Raw genomic sequence first — 12,041 nt, forward strand, 5'->3', positions numbered from 1 at the left:
ATCCTGGATCCTTGTTCCATAGTGGGGAAGCAGAGATTGTAAATCTGCGGCTAGCAAGGTTGTTTCCAGGGAAGGGAACAGGATGAGACCAGACAAGGGGAGGAGCTCAGAATGCTGCCATAAGACTGGGGCGAGAGGGGCAGCTAGGTGGTGCAGTGGATAAGCACTAGCCCTGGATTCAGGAGGATCTGAGTTCAGATCCAGCCTCAGACACTTGACACTTACTAGCTTTTTGACCCTGGGCAAGTCACTTAACCCTCAGTGCCCCCCCCCCCAAAAAAAAAGACTGGAGAAGGATAAAAGGAGGGAGAGGACAAAGAAAAATTCCATCTAAGTTTCGAATTTCAACTACCAGACTTATTTGGGGTTTTGTTTTGTTTTATTTTTAGGTGCCAGGCTTTTTTGTTTCTATTTCTATCTACAAGTGCTATTGGTACCCACTAAATTTTGGAACCCTGGAGCAAAACCCCAACTGCCCTCATTGGTTTTGTCCCCATCACATTTGCCTTCATCACTCAGCAAATAGGAGAAGCTTAATACATGTTTGTTGAAGATTCATTGATGGAGAAGCCTCTCCAGGTTAATTAGGCTGTTCTCTGAAAATAGACGAAGGGGTCAGTACATCATTAAGGTCAGACTCAAACCTTTTCCAGCATAGTAGGGCCTTTAATAGCATGCAGTGCCCTGGCCTGGCCCTTGAGAGCCCAAGACCACTTCAGTGCTAAGATGAAGCAACAAAGAGGTCACAGACACTCCAGATAGGAAAAAAAAATCCCTCTTTGTCCAGAGTGGAAACAAAGACAGTTTGCATAGGACATGTTGGGAGGCAGCATAATACCATAATGAGGAAGGCAAAGGACCCGGGTTCAGATCCCAGCTCTACTACTTCCTATCTATGTATTCTTGAATAAGTCATTCACTTTCCATCTCTGGGACTAAGTTTTCTACTTTAAAAATGAACTGGTTGGGGGGACAGCTAGGTGGCACAGTGGATAAAGCACCAGCCCTGGATTCAGGAGGACCTGAGTTCAAATCTGGCCTCAGACACTTGACACTTACTAGCTGTGTGACCCTGGGCAAGTCATTTAACCCTCATTGCCCTGCAAAAAAAAAAAAAAGGAACGGGTTGGATTTCATAAATCTCCAAGGTTTCTTGTATTCTGAATCTGTGATCCAAGGAAATGATAGATCCTGATGAGTAAATATTCACATACCCAAATATTAGATATTTTGAACATGTGCTGCTTAATTTGGAGGGGATTAGGGGCAGCTAGGTGGTACATTGGATAAAGCACTGGCCCTGGATTCAGGAGGACTTGAGTTCAAATCCCTACTCACTAGCTGTGTGACCCTGGGCAAGTCACTTAACCCTCATTGCCCCACCAAAAAAAAAAAAATTGGAAGGGATTAATTTAAGTAAAGGGCAGCTAGGTGATGCAGGGGATAGAGTGTCAGGCCTGGAGTCAGGAACACTCATCTTCCTGAGTTCAAAGCTGGCCTCAGACATTTACTTGCTGCATAACCTTGGGCAAGTTACTTCACCCCGTTTGCCTTAGTTTCCTCATATGTAAAATGAGAGGGAGAAGGAAATGGCAATCCCCACTCCAGGATCTTTGCCAAGAAAACCCCAAATGGAGTCACAAAGAGTCAGAAGCAACTGAAACAACTGGAGAAAAAAACTTAAGGAAATTTGAGAGCAACTAAATTCCCCCTTTCGATTTGATTTTCTAAATGCCTAGAAAATTCTGCACAAGTGTTCAACCTGGAAAACCAAAGACAGGAACCCTCTTCAGAAGCATTATGCAAAGGAGGCATTGACCTGGTTCTATTTGACCCCTAAGGGCATAACCAAGAGCAATGGGTGAAAGTTGGAAAAGGGAATTTTAGGCTTGACGTCAAGAAAAGTTTCCCAACAGACCTGTCAGAAAGGGCTGCCCCAGCCTCATAGGACCATAGGTTTATATTTGGAGAGGAACTAAAAAAACCATTCAATCCTATCTTCTCATCTTTTTTGCACATGAAGAAACTGAGGCCCCAAATAGGTTAGATGATTTTCCCAAAGTCACACAGAGACCAGGATTTGAACTCAGAGCCCCTAATTCTATATATTCATTGCTTTTTTCACTATAGCCCCCCCTCTCCCCCTAGTCTTCAAGGAAAGCCTTGATGACCACTTGTCAGATATGTTAAAGAGGGGATTCTTGTTCGCGTCCAGGTTGTATCCGATGCTTCCAAGACTCTTCCAATGCTGAGTTTCCTGCAATTCTCTTCCCACTTGGTCTATCCAATAAGCTCCCCAGCCTCTGAAGTTTCATCCAATGAGATTTCCGATGTCCGAAGTCTCCACAGAAGCATTACTCACCATCTGCAGCATCGCTGGCCATCTGCGATGCTGTGGGTACTTCCACCTCCAAATATCCATATAATAGCCTCACTCAGTTCGGTCCAAACCCATCAGCCTCCTCCTGCTTTCAGAGCAATCAAACCACAACCCTTTTTATCCGTTGGGCTTGAAAGACGGCTGCTTGTACGAGGCAGCTGCAAGCTCGAACTGTTTGACATTCGCCATGCTGAGCGAATACAACGGGCGCTCGCTGTGCACCCCCGGAACACGGCGCGGAGAGGCACAGGGGCACAATCACGAGGCTCTGTCTCTGAACCAAAAGCCTTCAGCTGCTGGAAGCAAACCCAGGAAGAAAGCGACGATGAGGGATTTATAGCGTGAGCCGGAAGTCCCTCATCATTCGACACAGATGACATTGTATTTAATTCAACAGCTATTTATCAGAGACAGAGACCCGAGGACACCGGGAAGCGGTCACCGGGAAGGCGCCTTTAGAGCAGCGGCTTGGGGATCGGAAAATCATAGCCCTAGATCCAGAAGGGATCATAGAGATGAGCTGACCCAATCCCCTCACCTTACAGATGAGTTGAGCTCAGAGCTGGAAGGGGCCTCCAAGGCCATCCAGCCCGGCCCCCTTCAAGTTAAAAATGGGAAAACTGAAGCCCGGGGGGTTGAATAACTTATTGTCCAAGGTCATATAGGTAGTCAATTTCAGAGGATGGATTTGAACCCAGACTTTTTTTCAACTCCAGAGACAGGGCTCTTTCCAGCTTTGTATATGACAAGTCTTCCTGACCCATCATTGCCCCTGCTTCTTCATCTTTCTGTTGCACAGGCTCTGGGGCTCACCCTTTCAAATCAGAATCATTCGAGCACTTTGGGTCCCCATGGGATGGCTAGTTACTTATTTTCCTCAGGGATCTAGGGATCACACTGAAGCCTTGAAGTTTTTCTCTAATGCTACAGTTCACAAGTCTCCTGGTGTCCTCTTCCCGTTGATTATCAGTTAAATAGTACAGACTTTAATTAGCTTTTTAGAAAATCAAGGTGGTATAGGGGCAGCTAGGTGGCAGTGGATAGAGCACCGGCCTGGAGTCAGGAGGACCTGAGTTCAAATCCGACCTCAGGACACTTAACACTTACTGGCTGTGTGTCCCTAGGCAAGTCACTTAACCCCAATTGACTCACTAAAAAAACAAAACAAAAAAAAAAGACAGACAAAAAAGAAATAAGGTGGTATAATAAGGACATTGGGTACAAACCATCTCCCCAAACCAAGAACACATTTTCTTATGCATAATACAGAATCCCAAGGGAAGTGGTATCAAGCTCAAAGAGTATATGAGACAATGTATGGTTGCCACTAGTGGATTTCTTATGGAAATCCCTTCATTATGGTCTAGCTTTCTGCTGAACTCCTCATAGAGTACTGAAGTTACCTTTCCTCAGACACCTGGTTTGTTCTTGACTCTTAACAGTCATTGCCATCAGGTGTTCCGAAGACCCTGCTGGGATGGCCTTCTGCCTGTCTCGTGAAGTTCACAGGTTATTTTCTTGTCAAGGAGGATGTAGGGGGAGAGAAAACAGGAGCCCCTGTCATCCTGTCCCCCTCCCCCGAGTCATTTCCTCCAGGGGCCTGGCTGGCCTGCACTCTATTCTAGGCCAATCCATCACTTGAATACTTAATTCCAGACAGACTTACTATTTTATCAAGAGCCACAAGGTATGACTGAGCCTCTTCAACCAATTCTAATATACTTCCTGTGCTGAGTCATTCATTTCATCGAGTAGTTTTCACTCCTCCTGAATTGATTAAAAATTTTTCACAGTCAGTTAAGCACCTTTTAAAAGACTGATGCAATAGAGGTATTCTCACCTGATATAGGTATCAGAATCTTGTTAGGTTTGTTTGTGGGATCATGATTGATTATTGAGCTTGCCCTTTTATATAAAATGGGCATCAGAAACTTGGGGTCCCTACCTCCCTAGGATGAAACCATTTTACAAGTACTACAAATCTGAGTTATTGAGGCTGTAGGAGAATATAGAAACAAGAACAAAATAACCCTTGCCCTCAAGAAGCTTACATCTATATTGGTCATACTAGAGTAAGGGAGAGAAAGACCTCTAGGTTGATGTCCAAAGGTTTTGCTTTTTTTTTATGTTCCCACCATATTAAAGTGCTTCTCACAACAACTTATGTATCTGCAATAGAAATTATTGTAGCCAAGTACTCTAAAGATGTTTGGCTAGATCACTGATTTTGATAAACATCATTCCCACCCAGGCCAGACCATTTAGCCTTTGTTCATAAAAGTCTTACAGAAAAAAATTTCTAATTCACTAAGAGTCCCACTCTTCTTCAGGCTGAAGAAATGGGCTCTGATCCCCAGTGGCCACAGAGGCAGGTGGCAGGTTCCCAGAGTAGTTGAGAATACCCCACTCTGAGTGTTCAGGAAGACAATGGAACTCAGGCCACAGTGAGAAACCAGGACTGTCCCTGCCTCTGGAGAGGAGGCAGCATTTTAATAATTGAGTAATTTAAGAGTTCTTGGCAAAGTCGTGATGTGGAAGATTTCAGAGGTTGCCAGCATTCACAGCCAAACTCGTTCCAGGAGAAGCCCCCTGTGGATTGAATCAAAGGAGCTCTCTGGGAACTGGGAATGGGAGCCATCTCATTTACCTCTGGATTCAATGAAGTCAGATTTCCTGGAATGTCAAACATTGCCTGGAACTGAAGAGACATCTTCACAAGGTCATTTCTCCCACTCTTGTTTCTAGAATATAAATTAACAGAAGCCAGTTCTAACCTTAAGATTCATCCTTTTCAACTTATAAAATCATGATTTAAACTTAGAAAAAAGTTCAGTGGTCATCTTTTTTTTTAACATGAAAGGAAATAAAGACCCAGAGAGGTAGTGACTTGCCCAAGGCCACACAACACTTCAGAGACGAATTCAGAAGTTGAACAACCAGTCTTTGGACTCCAATCCCAGAGTTCTTTCCACTGTGCCACATACAATAATATAAAACAGGAAAGCATTTCATTCAAAAGAACATTGTGTTCCAGTAGATTTCCTGTCTTTTTAAGAAACCCTGACATCTAGGGAGGTGGATGGTAAGCATTCTCTGACTGAAAATTACTTGATACTGGGATTACCTGGGGCTGGCCTCCTGAGAAAGTAGACTAATACAGTAGAATGAAGCCAAGGTTGGGGTCAAAGATGTGAGTTAATATCCTGACTCTGCCACTTAACTGAGTGACCCTGAACAGATTATTTACCCTCTCTGGGGCTCAGTTTCCTTTTCTCTAAAATGAGGGGGATTTTCTGAGATGAACTCTAAGGTCCCTGCTAAAATGTCTGAAATTCCATGACTTTTTCTGATGAGGCAATGTCTCTGGGAGACCAGATGTGATTGCTGAGCCACTGTCAGTGACCTTTGAAAGATAATGGAGAATGGGAACCCAGGTCCACAGCACTGTTGTTGTTTTCGTTCAGTTGTTTCAGTCACGCCTGACTCTTCATGACCCCTTTTGGAGTTTCTTGGCAAGGTTACTGAGTGATTTGCCATTTCCTTCTCCAGTTAATTTGACAGATGAGGAAACTGAGGCAAACAGGGTGAAGTTACTTGCCTAGGGTCATACAGGTAGTAAGTGTCTGAGGCCAGATTTACACTCAGGAAGATGAGTCTTCTTGACTCCAAGCCCAGCACTCTATCCACTGCACCACCTAGTTGCCCAAGGTCCACAGCACTAAAAGAGGACAAATTTAGACCAAGTTACCCCAAAATAGAATAGAATAGAATCTGAAAACAATAGACTAAAGAGCTTGACTTCAATTCCTGGAAAAATTCTAGAATGTACTGTAAAAGATGTTTATTCAACACCTAGAAAAGGAAGTGTTGATCACAGAGAACCAGTATGGTTTCAACAAGAATCAACCATGTCAAATTAAACTTTCTTCCTTTTTTGACAAGGTAATACTGTGAGTCTAGTTTATCCAGATTTTAGCAAAGCATTTTTTTTTGTAGGGCAATGAGGGTTAAGTGACTTTCTCAGGGTCACACAGCTAGTAAGTGTCAAGTGTCTAAGGCCGGATTTGAACTCAGGTCCTCATGAATCTGGGGCTGGTGCTTTATCTACTGTGCCACCTAGCTGCCCCTAAAAGCATTTTTTAAAAAATATGTCATGCCATTCTTATGGGGAAAAAAAAACAGAAAAAATGACAGCAGAATTACATGAATTCAAAACTGGTTGAATGGCTAGAGTCAAAGAATTTTCATTAATAGTCGATTTCATATTGAAAGAAAGTCTCTAGTAGAGTGAATTCCCCAGGGATCTTTAAATAATCTTTTACCATTTAATAATATTTTTACCAATAACTTGAAAAAATGGCACAGATCACACCTTCACCAAAGTTTCAGCTGACAAAAGTCTTGGAAGGCTGGCTAACACAATGGATGACAATATATGGATCCCAAAAGTTCTTGACAGACTGGAATATTGAATTGAATCTAATTTAATCAGGATCCATGTGAAGTCTTACCCTTGGGCTCAAGAAAATTGTCTTCACAAACACAAGGTAAGAGAGGCATATTGAGACAGTAGTTCATCTAGGGGTTTCAGTGAACTGCAAGCTCCATGCATCAACAACATGATGTGAAAGTCAAGAAAGCCAGTGTGATCATAGGTTGCACTGATTGGTTCAGAGCTTTCAGGAGCCATGAAGGCCCTCCATATTGTGTGCTGGTCAGACCACACCTGCAGTATTGTACTTAGCATAGTTCCTGGCACATCATAGGTGCTTAATAAATGTTTGTTGATTGATTTATTGGACACTACAATTTAGGAAGGACATTAATAAGCTGAAGAATGGACAGAAGAGTATCAGGATATGGCAACTGAGATCATGCCATAAAGTCAGTAATTAAATGTAATGAGGGTGTGGAACCTGGAAAGAAGACCAGAGGGGTACTAGGATAGTGAATTCTAGCTATCTTCAAGTACTCAGGAGGCTATCATCTTGAAGAAGAATCATACTTCTTCTGCTTGCCCCAAAGGTAAGAACTAGGAACAAAGAATGGAAAGAGAAAAAAGGTAAATTTGGGCTTGATGTCAGGAAAAAATTTCCCAACAACTAACAAGAGCTCTACAAAAGCAGAATTGACTACCTAGAGAGCTAGTGAGTTGCTCCTTGTTAGAAGTCTTCAGGTAGGGGGCAGCTAGGTGGTGCAGTAGATAAAGCACCAGCCCTGGATTCATGAAGAACCTGAATTCAAATCTGGCCTCAGATACTTGATACTTACTAGCTGTGTGACCCTAGGCAAGTCACTTAACCCTCATTGCCCTGCAAAAAAAAAAAAAAGTCTTCAGATAAATTGGAATGTTTTAGTGGAGATTCTTTCAAGGATATGGATTGGAGTATATGCCCACTCTAACTGATATTCTGTTATTCTGTGTCTGTGAAATATGTGGGGAAGGGGTGTTAGGAAATAAGGTACAGACTATGATGCAGTGGAATTCATTAGGAATCCAGGTTTAAGAACTGCAGTACACAAGGAGAATCAGGGGATGGCAACCAAGAAATCTAACATAATCTTATGCTGCAGTAAGAGGCATGGTGTCCAGGGTCAGGGAGGTCATCATCCCACTTTCTGAGTACCATATTTTAGAAAGGGCATCGATGACTTGGAAAGTATCCAGGATGATGATGCTCTCAAGTTGATGCCAAATAAGGATTGGCTGAAGGAAGAAGAGATTCTTGGACTAGAAAAGAAAAAAGCTGTGGGGTGGGAGGAGGGATATGATAGCTGTTTTCAAGTGTTTGAAGGACTGTCATGTGAAAGAGGGATTAAGCTTGTCATGCTTGTCCCAACCCACCCCCAGGGGGAAGAATCAGGAGCAATGAGTGGAAGTTCCAAGAGGCTAATTTAGTCTACATCTGAGGCAGTGATTCCCATAAGGGTTCATACTAAAAATTCTTTAATGGTGCCTTAAGCAGTAAATAATTGCAGAATATTATAAGTGGTAGATTAAATTATCCCAGGGGTTCACAAAACATTTCTTTCTTGTTGTTGAAAGAGGTTCTTGGATTAAACGCACAGAGCTCCTGATACAATTACCCCCAAAACAGAAAGAGGTTCTTGCGACCAAAAAACACTGGGAATCACAGGTCTAAGGAAAAACTTCCCAATAATTAGTGCCATCCAAAATAATAGTTAACATTTATATGTAGTTGAAGATTTGCAAAACCTTTTTCATGTTAGCCCAGTTGAGCCTCACAACAACCCTGTAATGTGGACACTATTATTATCTCCATTTTATAGATGAAAAAACTAAAGTTGAAGAATTTAACTGTCTTGTCCAGGATTATATAGTATGTAGTTAGTGTCTAAAATAGTATTTGGAACACAGGTCTTCCTGACTCCAAATCCAATGCTCTATTACTCACTGCACCACCTAGTGGCTGAAAAAGAAACAGGCTGACTCAGGAGGCAGCAAGTTCTCCGTCACTGGATGCTTTAAAGGAAAGATTGAAGGATAACTAAATGGAGCAGTGAATAAAGGACCAGCCCTGGACTCAGGAGGACCTGAGTTCAAATCCAACCTCAGGCACTTGACACTTACTAGCTGTGTGACCCTGGGCAAGTCACTCAACTCTCAGCTCACGCATGTATGTATGTGTATGTGTGCGCGCGCACACACACACACACACACACACACACACAAGAAGAATAGTATCAGGTTGCAGTTAAGGGGTCCAGAGCATGGGTTCTGGGTTCAGAAGACTCCACTGAGAGAAGAGTGAAGCTACTAAACTAATTACTTCAGACAGACCAGAGTTCCTGAGTACACAAACCCAGGGATAACCTAATATTGAACTTGAAACAGCATAACCGCCAGCTCTGAAGATGAAAAAGGGGGTTTGAAGGAAATTTAGCCAACTAAATGTTACTTATCCCAACCACATCCTTCTCTTCGATTCCGAGCAACACCCACAGGGTAAAGAGAAATAATCTGAGACCATGTTTACCAAGTGCTTCATTGCCCTTCACCTAATTAAAAAAGATTCATGGCTCTCAGAGGATATCCATTCATTCATGAGAAAAAACAAGCAAGGCCAGCATCTTTCTCTAATTTTTTAAAAATAATTTCTGTACTCAAAAGAGGCAACATAACATAGAAGACAGAGGGCCAGCCTTGGAGCCAAAAAGACCTGGGTTCGAGACATAACTTTGAACCATACGTATAATAATACCTCCCATGCAGGGTTTTTATTAATTTAAAAAATAATTGCTTTGCAAATAATGATATTTAATTCAATTCGATAAAAATTTATTAAGCACATACTTAATATATGCCAGGCGCTGTGCTTAACTCTGGGGATGCAAAAAGAGGCAAAAGACAATCCATGCCAATTCCAAAGAACTGATGATGGAAAATGTTCTCCACATCCAGAAAAAATAACTGTGGATTCTGACTGCAGATTAAACCATACGGTTTCTACTTTTTGGCTGTTTTTTCCCCCTTTTTTGAGGTTTTTCCCTTTTGTTCTGATTCTTCTTTCACAATATGACTAATGCAGAAATATGTTTAATGTGATTGTACATAAATAACCTATATCATATTGCTTTCTGTCTTGGGGAGGGGGAGAGAAGGGAGGGAGGGAAAGAAATTTGGAACTAAAAATCTGATGAAAATGAATGTTGAAAACCACCTTTACATGTAACTGGAAAATAATAAAATACTTTTATGATAAAAAAAGACAATCCATGCCCTCAACGAGCTTACAATCTAATGGCAGGGAAATGACATGAAAACATATAGAAAACATGCTAAACAGGATAAATAGGAAATAGTTAACAGAGGGAAGGCACTGGAATTAAGAGGGGTTGGGAATCAGATTCCCTCTATCTGAAGATGGCGGGGGTAAGGCAGTAAGAGGGGTTGGGGAAGGCTTTCTGGAGAAGGTCAGGTTTTAGTTAGGACTTAAAGGAATCCATGGAGGGAAGCAGTTGGAATGGAGAAGGGAGATCATTCCAGGTATAAGGGGCAGTCAGGGAGAATGCTTGGAGCCAAGAGATGGAGTGTCTTGTTCATGAACCAGCCAGGAGGCCAGTATCACAAGTGCATGCTGGGAAGTAAGGTATAAAGGACTGGAAAGGTAGGAGGGGGCTAGGTTATGAAGGGCTTTGAATGTCAAACAGAGAATTCTCTATTTGCTCCTGGGGGCAACAGGGAGCCACTGGAATTTATTAATTGTGGGGGGAGGGGTGACATGATCAGTCTGTGTTTTAGGAAAATCACTTTAGTGGCTAAATGGAGAATGCCTTGGAGTGGGGAGAGAGACTTGAGGCAGACAGACCCCACCCCAAGCAGGATATTGAAATAATCAAGGTGTGAGATGATGAGGAAATGTCCTGGAATGCGGGCAGTGTCGGGGAAGAGAAGGGAATGTATTCAAGAGATACTGCAAAGGTGGAATCTACAGCCAACAGCTTGGTTGGAGGAGGAAGTGCAGGAAGAGACAGACAGTGAGGCATCCAGGATGACTCCTAGGTTGGGAACCGGAGGGTGGTGTTGTCCTCCACAGTAACAGGTAAGGGAAGAGGAGGGAAGAGTTTAGGGGAAAAGATATTAAGTTCTGTTTTGGACATATTGAGTTTAATCATCTACTGGGCATCCAGTTTGAAATGTCCAAAAGGCAATTGATATGAGAGATCAGCAGAAAGACTGAGGCAGGAAAGGTAGATTTAAGAAATAACATCACAAAGTTGGGAATTGAATACATGGGAGCCAATGAGATTACCAGGTGAAATAGTACAGAGGTAAGGGGCAGCTAGGTGGTGCAGTGGATAGAGCACCGGCCCTGAAATCAGGAGGACCTGAGTTCAAATCTGGCCTCAGACACCTAACACTTAGTAGCTGTGTGACCCTGGGCAAGTCACTTAACCCCAATTGCCTCACCAAAAAATAAATAAATAAATAGTACAGAGGTAGAAGAGGACTCAGGACAGAACCATGAGGGACACATATCTTGAGAGATTGTGATTTGAAGGAGGATCCTGCAGAGGATACAGAGAAGAAGCAGGCAGATAGGTAGGAGGAACACCAGGAGTGGTGTCCCAAAAACCTAGAGAGTTTCAAGGAAGAGAGAATGATCAAGAGTGTCAAAGGCCACAGAGAGGTCAAGGAGAATGAGGACTACGAAAAGGCCATTGGATTTGGCAACTAAGAGATCATGAGTAACCTTAGAGGGAGTAATTTCAGTGGAATGATAAGATTAGAAACCAGATTATAAGGGGTTAAGAGAAGAGTGAGAGGAGAGAAAGTGGAGTCACCTATTCTAGATGGTAGGAGATTAGCTCCAAAGAACAGGAGAAATGAGAGGTTCATTTGCGATGTCTGAATGAAGATTGCCTTAGACTATTTTCACTTTTTTGTTTTTTCTTTCTCATGGTTTTTCCCTTTTATTCTGATCTCTCTTTCACAACATGACTATGTGGAAATATGTTTAACATGATTGTACTGTGTAACCTATGCTCGCTGTCTTGGGAAGGGGGGAAGGAAGGGAGAGGGAATGCCAAAAACTATCTTTACATGCAAATTTGGGAAAAGTACAATACTATTAAGTGAAAAAAATCAAGTCAGGATTTTTTTCAGAATAGAATAGAGCAAGGCATTTTTGTAGGAAAT

Source organism: Dromiciops gliroides, chromosome 3 (assembly GCF_019393635.1).
Source record: "Dromiciops gliroides isolate mDroGli1 chromosome 3, mDroGli1.pri, whole genome shotgun sequence".
Classification (NCBI taxonomy): domain Eukaryota; kingdom Metazoa; phylum Chordata; class Mammalia; order Microbiotheria; family Microbiotheriidae; genus Dromiciops; species Dromiciops gliroides.